Consider the following 10,275-nt stretch of genomic DNA (forward strand, 5'->3'; position numbering starts at 1 on the left):
CGGCACCACATCAGAGCACCACGAGTGCTCATACAGCCGTGCCAGGGGGCCGGCAATGACCTCAGCCAATTCCCTCAGCACTTGGGGGTGGAGATCATCCGGACCGGCTGACTTGAATACATCCAGTCCCTCCAGAAGCTCCCTAACTCATTCCTCGCTAACCCTTGGCCCAGGTGTGCCACCCCCGGGGCCCGAGGGGGGCCCAGCAGGGAGGTGGCTGTTCTGGTCCCTACTTAGAAAGACGGAGGCAAAGAAATCATTAAACATGTTAGCTTTGTAGTCTGGTGTGACGACCAAATTTCCCAATGCGTCCTGCAAGGGCCCCACATTACCCGGGACCTTCTTTTTACCCCCTATGTATTTAAAAAAGGACTTCTTGTTGTCCTTAATCTGGGAAGCTAGTCCCAGTTCCATCTCTGCCTTGGCCTTCCTGACTGCCCCTCTACATCTCCGAGCAACTGCAGTATAGCCATCCCTGGTGATGACCCCTTCTTTCCATTGCCTCCTTTTTAGCAAGCAGACATTCCCAGATGCTTTTGGTGAGCCATGGAGGCTTGTGTGCCTCCATGGCTCACCAAACTATATTTTCCAGTTGGTCTAATAAAAGGTATTACTTCTGAACCAAGAGTTTTAGAGTTTTGTATTCCTCTTGTCTTGTACCAACACGGGTATAAATCAGATCCCTGAACCATATGCTATATACAGCGTTTTCCTTACTAGATAGCAGGTACCTTACAATGGAGAAAAGTCTTATCAACTCTTTCTACAAATGGGGAAACTTGCTGAAGATCAGCCAGCAGCAAAGCTCAGATGGGAATTCATGGCCCACTGCCTCCAGTGCAGTGCTCAAGGCACAAAGCCTCATTCAAGGAAGGCAAAAAAACCCTATACCACTGCAAGGCACTATTGTGTCACTAAGTGTCCACCATACAGGCTGTAACTATTACAATAAAATCATCATATCCCTGTTGAAATTGCCATGGCAATGCAACTAGTGTATGCAGAGCTGGCATCTAGACAGACCCGGTAGATGACACGTGGGGAGCTCTTCAGCAACAAATGGGATCTGAATGTGGCCCCCAAATATGAAAATAGCTGGCCCCGCTCAACTTGCAGGTATTCGAAAAACAGCAGTAAGAAGCCAGCGGTAAGGTGTGGAGGCGCAGTCCTACTGGCCACCTCGATACCTCTGACACCACTCCACAGCTTGGATAATTTGACCCACGGGACCTCAACAGCGTACACAGAGCTGTCTCCAGCGGAGGCAAGCATGATCATACAACAAAAACAGGCAACTCCAGGATTTCCAGTTCAGCAGTGAAATGAGAAGGAGGGCAACCCAGGTGCCATGACTGCTATTTAGACTGTTACTTCCCAGTCAATTACTGCCATGCGTCGTCTGCTCATTTTTGTCTGGGAAGGCTGCAGAACGGTGTTTATGGTGAGAATGACTAATTTCATACACAGTTTAACTACGGTGGCTCAATCAAACCATTCGCTCCTATGAAATTTGATGGTGGGAAATGATTACCATATAAAAAAGGTTTCGCTGTTTGATTGAATGATTCCTACAGCATGCCTATAGCATCATTTCATGCCTGTGAGTGTTAATTCCACTGCAGTCGCATGTAATTGGGTGCCAAGCAAAGTGAAAGGCTTGTGGTACCTTCCCCCTCCCATCTTCCCATAGATTTGGCTTGGGCAGTGATTGAATCTCACTAGAGTGTGAATGCTCAGCTGACAAGTTTAACTTTCTGCTCTGAAAATTCATGTAATAGGAAATAATAAATTACATTTCTCATTCACTCCTAGAAGTAACAAAAGTAACAAGGAGTTCTTTTAAGATTGGGCTTTTCTTTCTTTCTTTCTTTGTAAGTGTTTCCAGATAAACCCAGTGAATCCAATAATATTTATGAGCAGAATGAAGTGTCGCTTTCTTTTCTTTCTTTTTTTCCCCTTTTCTCTTATTCTGCTGCTTCCATGCTTGAGCACAGTTTTGGCTCTGACAATATCTTACACACTGAGTTGAGCATTTGAGTTAATAATAAAAATAATAATAATACTTAGCACTTATCTAGCACCTTACATCTCCAAAGTGCCCTGCAAGCCTGAACAAATTAACTGAGTTACAATGAAGCCACCTCTTATTAAAAGGAGTGGAGGAAAGACAGTGTTTATCCAAGCTCCCTTTTCTACTGTACTTTCTTATTTCAACCCTTCAAAATCTAAAAGGTCAGGCTTGCACAGATTTCCAGCCAAACAGTGTATTAAATAACACTGAATAATGAAACTAGAATACTAAATAATAGGAAAGTCTTCTTCAGCAAGTCTCCAAAACACTGCAGCTTGCCACAGAATTTATTCAAACCGCATCAAGGGCTATTACGTTATTTATTAGTGGTATTCGGCCAGCAATGGGCTAAGCAGCTTGATACACTGAAATCAAGAAAGAAATGCAGCAAGAACGCTTGGTTAAACTAGACGGTGAGATGGAGAGGTAGAGAATAAAGGATGTGGATACAATTCCCAGCTTTGCCACAGCCTTCCTACGTGACCATGGGCAAGTCACTGGATCTCAACTCCCTGCATGTACAGCAAGGGCTATACTTCTCCCAACTTCCGTCTGTCACATCTAGTTATAGTGTAAGCTCTTTGGAGTTTATGATGCCTTATAATGTGTACGCGGCATGCTTTTCTGTGTCCTCAAGGAACTCTCAAAATACTGCTACTGCTAGTCAGAAGTATTAGGGTGTAGAACAGTCTCCCAGGGGCAGGGGTGGAAGCCCATGCCTTTCAGTCACTTGAAGGTGCACTGGGCCAAAAAACATTTTAAAGATTACAGCTGTAGAGGTCAAGTGTGTTTTGCTTCATCTGTGCCCCCCGAGGAGGCTGGGCAGCTCTCAGCCCCGCAGAACCTCAGCAACTCACAACCAGCAATGTGTTCTAGTCTCATAATAGCCTGTGAAGGGGGTAAGTATTAGCCCTCTTTTACAGAAGGGGTACTAAAGCACCAAATAGATTAAGCAATACGCCCAAGATTACAGGCCACGTCGACACAAGCGGCAGACTGCACAGTTGTTACTGCACAGTCATTTAGCACTTGCATAACCAAGTGTCTACACAAGACACTTAACTTTGCATTAGCATAGTTTACTGAGAAACAAGCATATGCTTCACAATTGCAATCACGGTGCAGGGGCTGGGAGCTCCCTGAATGGGGGCAGTTCTCCGCCCAGCCCGGGGCTCCCTGGGACCTGGCTGCACAGGGAAGCACAATGCACCCTAGAGGTGGCTGAGGACTATCCTGTTTCAGGAAGTCCACTGCCAGCTCTGGATTGCACATGCGAGCTTCCCCATGCAGCCCAGGGCTGGCTGGGAACTGTCCTATGCCCCAACCCAGTGATCAAGGCACGGGGTTTGGAAAGAGCTGCAGGGGTGGGGTAGGTCCCAGCCCCCTGCTCCGATCTGCTGGTGGGCACCTAGCAGTGAGCTAGCTGTTAGGTGCCCCACCAGCAGACTGGGGCAGGGGGCTTTGACCTACCCCTCCCCTGCAGCTCTTTCCAAGCCTCGTGCCCCTAATTGAGGAGGCAGGGCCAGGAGCAACCTTGCCGCCAGGGCAGGGGGACATTATCCCTGTTCCAGCAGCAGGCAACCCCCACCCCCCTGAGCAGATAGCTGTCCCCTGATCCGGTGCCCCCTGCCAGCCCCTGGGCTAGCACTCAGGGCAGCGGTGGGCAAAATGCAGCTTGTGGGCCGGATGTGGCCCGGCAGGCCATCCTGTCTGGCCTGCGGGGCCCCTAAAAAATTTAGAAAATTAATATTTATCTGCTCCTGGCTGCCTGTCATGCGGCCCTCGATGGCTTACCACAACTCAGTAAGCGGCCCTCTGCCCCAAATAATTGCCCAGCCCTGACCCAGGGAGAGACTGGAGCTCATCCTGGTGACAACAGGGGCCCATTTCAGGGCTGCAAGGACCTGGGAGCAAATCTTCTCCCTAATCCTCACATGTGTAGACATCTACCCAAAAACACTTACTCTGCAGTAGTTTACTGCACAGTAAATCTATGCTGGAGTAAATGCATGTGTAGACACACCCACTGCACAGTAACCCGTGTGACTTTGCAGTAGCATCCCTGCATGGTTTTTTTCCTGATTCTACTGCACAGTAGCAATGAGCTACTGCTCAGTAACTCATTACTACTGAGCAGTAGCATCATATCACAGGTAGTGCCCCCCAGTGCAACTGTGCAGTAGCATCTCACGTAGACGCAGCCACAGGAAGTCAGTGGCATTGAAAGCAAATGCAGGTCTGCTGAGGCTCCGTCTTGTGCCCTATCCACCTGAGAGACCTTCATATGCATGGAGTCTGCTGTCTGATGCTAGGAACCTGTATGGTTCTCCTCTCTCTTTACTGCTAATGCCGCTCTCCTGGCCCTTATCATCCTGCTCAGAATGGATGCTTGTACACAAACGTTATGTTTAAGAGTGAATAAAACCCCTTTCAGTAGTCTTAACTGAATGCCCTCACTGCATCATTACAGTGAGACAAAGTAATTTCCCATCAGTTATCGAGCTATTTGCCAATTATTTTCTTATCATTAGTTTGCACACCTGACATTATTATGTCCTGTATGCTGAGGAGCTAAGCCACAACCCAGGGCTTCCTGCCTGAATAGGGAGGACCACATTTACTACATATCAAGTTTCCTTCTCTGGAGATCAGGGTGCTGAGCACTGCTAAAAACAGCAGCAGTGTTTGGTGACTCCCCAAAAGTTCATTATTGGAAACAAACCCTGCCTAATGGAGTGTTTACAGTGTCATTAGGTAATGAAGAGCACCACTTCCAGGCTTGTGGGGGAGAGCCTCATTAACATGAGTAGCCATTACCCAGCAAAGCGGGGCACAGGGCATTGGGCATACTACCATCATTTTCAGAAAGTACAGATGGCACCAGCTAATTAAGCACTGATCTCAGAGACACTGGCCCTGACCAACCTTTGCAAATCGCTTTTTTATTTTGAATCTTTTGGACAGAGGGTGAAAAAAAAGAAATAAAAACCCAGCTTCTTCCGGGTGAGTGGGAAGGCAACTGCATTGCCACTCCCTTACCATTTGTGAATGAGCCCCTTCCCCTCTGCAGGAGGGGCCCTTCTTTTGCTGGCTCCTGCATGCAAAGGCATCAGGCTGTAGGTTCAAGAGTCACTTGGAAATCACACTCCTGCCAGACTTGCGTTGCAGAGAGGCGGCGTCACTGCTCTGTCCCGCAGATGGGAGATTCAACTAAGACCCCTTCCTTCTTGTCTCACAAAGACGTTAACACTCCCCTTGAACCGCTGGGAACAGCCCTATTGTCCTGGCTTAGGCAGCAGAACAATTTCAGCTTTCCTGAGCTGCGTGTGTGAGCTGCTATCACAAAAAGCAGCAGAGCTCTATAGGTATGCGCAGAATGCAAGGGCCTGATCCAATACTCATTTAAGTCAATGGGTGTCTTTGGAACAGGCCTGTAAGAACCGCTACTTTCCCCCACATTGTTTTGTAAAGTGCCTTGGGATAGAGCACCTTGAATATGAAAGGGGCTATATAAAACCAAATGCTGTTCCATTGTATGGCTTTGCATTGCGTTACCTTGTATTATGCTGGGCTGTCGGCTTGAGAACAGCTTGAACAATGAATCTCTATCAAGGGAGCTTGGATGTGTGGGTGAATGACACAATAGAGTGTGGGCATTTCTGCATCTGGTGTTTTGGGCTAAAAGGTTGGTTTTATTCCAGCCAATCTCCAGAAAAAGCTCAAATTCACTGGTGGTCATGTTTTTCTATCAGCGTTAAAATAAATACTCAAATTTAGAGACGGAGATTAGAAACGTTTTTCAAGGGAAGGGGGGAGAAGAAAACCCGTCAAAGTAGATGAATTATTCAGCTCTCAAGCTGCCAAGCGAACATTATCAGGTAATGATCTATAATTATTAATAAATTATTTAGACTTTAATATCTAGGAAATTAAATGCTTAATTGCATCATAACATAATTAATGGAATTAGCTACCATGGATAAAATTAGGGCTTTTTTATTTTCTTTCTTTCTTTTCTTTTAAGTAAAAATCCTATTTTTTCTCAGACTCTGCTGGTTAATGACATTCAGCTTAGGGGCAAATATGATTAGCTGGTTGGAAAAACTGGAGTTGGCTTCCAACTGCATGGAAAGGGGCTACGGGTGGACTTGTGTTTGATTTATGACTTAGGAGGCTGGGGTTCTGTCCCCAGGACCGCAATCCTTCCCTGTAGTATCTTGGGCCAGGTTTTATAAGACTTGCAATGTTAAGTGCTCAACTCGAGACTTATTATAGGGGCTTCATATTCAAGGGGGGGGTGCTCCACTCTTCCCAACAGCCAGGCTCTTTGTGAAGCGCTTAATAGGTGCAGCTAACAGTGGAAGCACTCAAAATCCCCAGTCACTTTGGGAGGCAGATGGCAAGTTATTAAACATATAGAAGTTCTTGCAGTGCTAGCAGGCCTCAACTGGGCTGAGGCAGGCAAGTTGGCTGGGAGGCGGAGACAACTGGTGACAAAACTAGTAGGATGCACAGAATTCGGTCACCTGGGAGCGGGAGTCTCAACTCCTAATTAGCCAAGTCATTATTAATGGGTAACGTCACTTTGACTTCAGTTAAATGGAGAATAGGACCAAGCCTTTTTCCCGGCCTTTGTCTGTCATCTGCTTCGACTGTTGGCAGGAGCTCTCTGTTACTACATGCATGTGCAGTGTCCAGCACAACAGATCCCAAAACTCCCTAGATACCACTAATAATGAAGCTACACACTAGATCTGAAATGCAGCATGCAGCAAGGGAAATCCACCTCTCTGCAAATGTGCAGCTCAATGCCCACGCACCAGGTTAGTCTCATTTGGACACTCTAGTGAATCATAACAGCCCCCGGATAGTAAGACTAAGCCTGCTAGACCTATTATTACTAGATGCTGCATGTCTCTATCAGCAATTGAAGAAAAAGTAGATTCCCCTGTATTATTTAGCGCGTACTGGGTGATCATTGAATTAAGGACTGCCAGTAGTAGAGCGCACCCTCATGGGAAGAGAGCACACGCAGTCTTAGCTTTGTCATTCAGCAGGTAACCATGCAAGGAGAACTGTTTCTTAATGTGCGGGGGGAAGCATGGAAATACATTTTTTTGTCCCCCTCTGCACCCCTGTCCCAGTATTACATGCGGGCTGAGGGGATTTAATGCCCTACAGCTGCTCTCAATGCCACAGAAATACAGCGGCCCCCTGCTTCTTTAACATCTGCCCAATGGCGTGGCACTACTTCAGGCGCTGCCGCCCCATGGTGGGAAGGCTGCCATTCCCAGATAATGCTGCAATGTTAACAAGTGTTAATAAAAGCAAGGCCATCATGCACGGCCCATTCGGAGGGCTTTTTATTAGGCAATCATATATTTTCATTAGTTATGGTGATGAAGCACTTAGGTTTTATGGGGTGTTTTAGTGTTTAATTTCATTGCACTTCCTGATTACTTTGCTAACATTTCTGGGTGACATGGGCCATTTTCCCCTTTTGCTGGAAATGTTTCGTTTTTGCAATCGCATGGCCATAAATGGAGTCAGCTCCCATCTGCTGGTGGAGAGAAGCAGCCCATTAAAGGCTGTGAATTCAATTGCAAAGCCTCTTCATAATTAATATACTTTATAACAAGGAAAAAAAAACAACCCCTAAATGTTACTACAAGGTAATTGTTTAAGCAATGCATAGACAAGTAAAACGCCTTGCGAAGCATTTACCACTTAAGTATATGTCTGGGGCATAGCGGGGATGTTGAGATGAGTGAAACAGGCAACTGTATTTCATGTCCAATGTCCGTATCCTCGTCGGATGTAAATGGATAGGTTCAGCTCCCCTAGAGTTAATGGTGTTACGCTGATTTACACCGGCTGAGAATTTGCTCCTGGAAGTACATCATTCTCCCCTGCGGTGCTCTAAATCGTTCACCTCTGAAGAACTAAGGTCAGCCCGGCATTGCTTCTCACTATGGGCTATCGCCACACCCACAAATCAAGGCACGGGTCATTTGTGCTTAGCAGTCTTTCTTCCTGGGAGAGATTCAGGGCTGTAAGAACAGCTCTGCAGGTTCAATTTAATGTGTGCTGACAAAGCTGAGCGAGGAGCCCGGGACTGGAGCTAGGGGATGGGGCAGATGCAGGTCAGGGATGACCGTCAGCAGAGCTGTGCCCATGGAAGCCATGTGATTTGAAGAGCAGCGGGCATCACAGGGTGGCAAAGCGAGCGGATGGGGCTGCGTGTAGATTGGGTCGGCTTTTACCACTGCTGCCTGTACGCAGCTGAGTCAATGTGTCAGATGCAGAACAGCCCCCGCCTCCTCCCCATCCATATCTCTGAATGTAATTACAGTTTGATTTTGTTTCTAGAACTGAAGTTGCCTTTGCTTCAGCTTTTGCCCACAGCTGTTTCACCCACTCCCTGATTCATATGGAAACATACTGTGGCAAGATCTCACTCTTTTCTGCTTTCTCTTCTGACTTGGCCATGGGTAAGGCTCACTCTGTTTTGCTTCCTCTTATTGTAACTCACTCAAGTATATCAGCAAGCACGCCCGCTTTCCCCGCTCCTGTTCATCTGTGCCACTGCACCCTTGGCTCGGCGTATCGGGCAGGACCCTGGAATGGGTGAAGTCCAAATCCCCAGAGGAAATGAGGAAGAGACCAAGGTCCTGGCATGGGGGACCTGAACATCCTATGCCAGAATAAGTGTGCAGTAGAAAGAGCCCTGTTGCACACGCGGGTTTACAAAGTGACAGCGGGGGCCAAGACCAACGTGAGCAAAAGCACCAGCCTGGCTGTCGATGAGCTCGGGGACCTGGAGTCCCTGGGGGTCTCGGTCCCCTGCAAGGGGGTCAAGATCCTTGGGGTGGAGTTTGACCTGGAGCTGAGCAGGAGGACAACCTGGGAGAAGAAGGAGGCCAAGGTGAAGCGGAGGTTGCATCTGTGGTGCACATGCCACCTCTCCATGGGGGGAGCGTGTGGCACTCATGAAGGCAGTGTACACTGCACTGGTCTTCCCCCCTCCAAAGCATATCACCCCCAGACTCCACACAAGAAGAAATGAACTGGGGGCAGGGGGATGCCGGACACCCGCCTGTTCCTGCGGGCATGGTACACAAGCCAGATTGGCAAGCTGGTGACCAGGCCAGGGACCAAAACAGCCTGTCTCGTCAAGTATTTTGCAGGTCACCTCCTGAGACGGCGCGGGGTGTACGCACCAACCAACTGGAGATCATGGACCATGGAGCAGCCCTGGGTTTACAGGGTCCTGAACAATTTCCGGAGCAAGTACGGGCTGCAAAAGGAAAGCCTGGTGACTGTGTCCGACTGCAGGAGGATACAGGAGACAGGCTATCGACCATGGGGCGGCTCCCGGAAGATGACTGCCAGGCCATCTGGGATCAGATCTTCCACGTGGACCTCTGAAAGGACCCCGGGGACTTGAACTGGCTAACAGCTCACTGCACGCTCCCAGTGAAGGCGTGGAGACATTTTGAGGGGCAAGGGACTAGCCCCAGGGAAAGCTGCCAAGGTACAATAGAGACCATTGAATACCTCCTGTGGCTCTGCCCCTACACCAAGAGGGTAAACTGACTCTGCAAAGAGGAGTCAGGCTGATGACAAGGGAGGAGGCACCGTAGGGACATCAGGGGTCCCCGACAACCCGCTTCAACCAGTTTGTGTCCTATGTGAGGAGCGTCCTGTGGAAATGCAGGAGACTTCTGAGGTCCCGATGCACTGACCTCAAAGAAACAGACTGTGTTAACATGTTTCTGGGGGAGCTCCAGTCCTACTACCAGAAATCGGTGGGAGAGGACTGAGAAAAGACAGCCAAACTACTCCTGGAAGAGAGCCGCTTGGCACCGGCTGATCAAAGACCCCCCACCCAGGAAAATGAAGAGGACAGCGACACAACTGGACCTGGAGACAGCGAGGAAGACAGCCACGGGATCAGCAGCAGTAGAAACAACAGCGACAACGACAGCGAATGACCTGAGAACCTAAATCCCAGACCGGGGCTCGGACTAAGGGATTGCGATTGGTTTAGGGAAAGGGCAGCAGGTGGGTGCGTGGGGGCGCAGGGGTGTGGGCACGTTTATTGTAATGGGTGCACCGTTTCTGAATGTGGTTTAAGGTGTATGATGGAAAGTTTATGCTACATACTGTTATTTTTATATATAAAAATATATAACAGTGTATAT

At 48.3% G+C, this 10,275-nt stretch overlaps 1 long non-coding RNA gene across 1 annotated transcript in view; it reads right to left on the reverse strand.

Annotated features, from left to right (window-relative positions):
* LOC109295591 overlaps window positions 1–9,900 on the reverse strand; it is a 24,681-nt gene extending 14,781 nt beyond the window's left edge. The window contains exon 1 of the long non-coding RNA XR_002096777.1: window positions 9,817–9,900. This is a non-coding gene — a long non-coding RNA (uncharacterized LOC109295591). The remainder of the gene's footprint in view (window positions 1–9,816) is intronic.
* Window positions 9,901–10,275: the final 375 nt, after the last annotated feature.

This window comes from Gavialis gangeticus, unplaced genomic scaffold (assembly GCF_001723915.1).
Source record: "Gavialis gangeticus isolate Ggan-Ray unplaced genomic scaffold, GavGan_comp1, whole genome shotgun sequence".
Lineage (NCBI taxonomy): Eukaryota > Metazoa > Chordata > Crocodylia > Gavialidae > Gavialis > Gavialis gangeticus.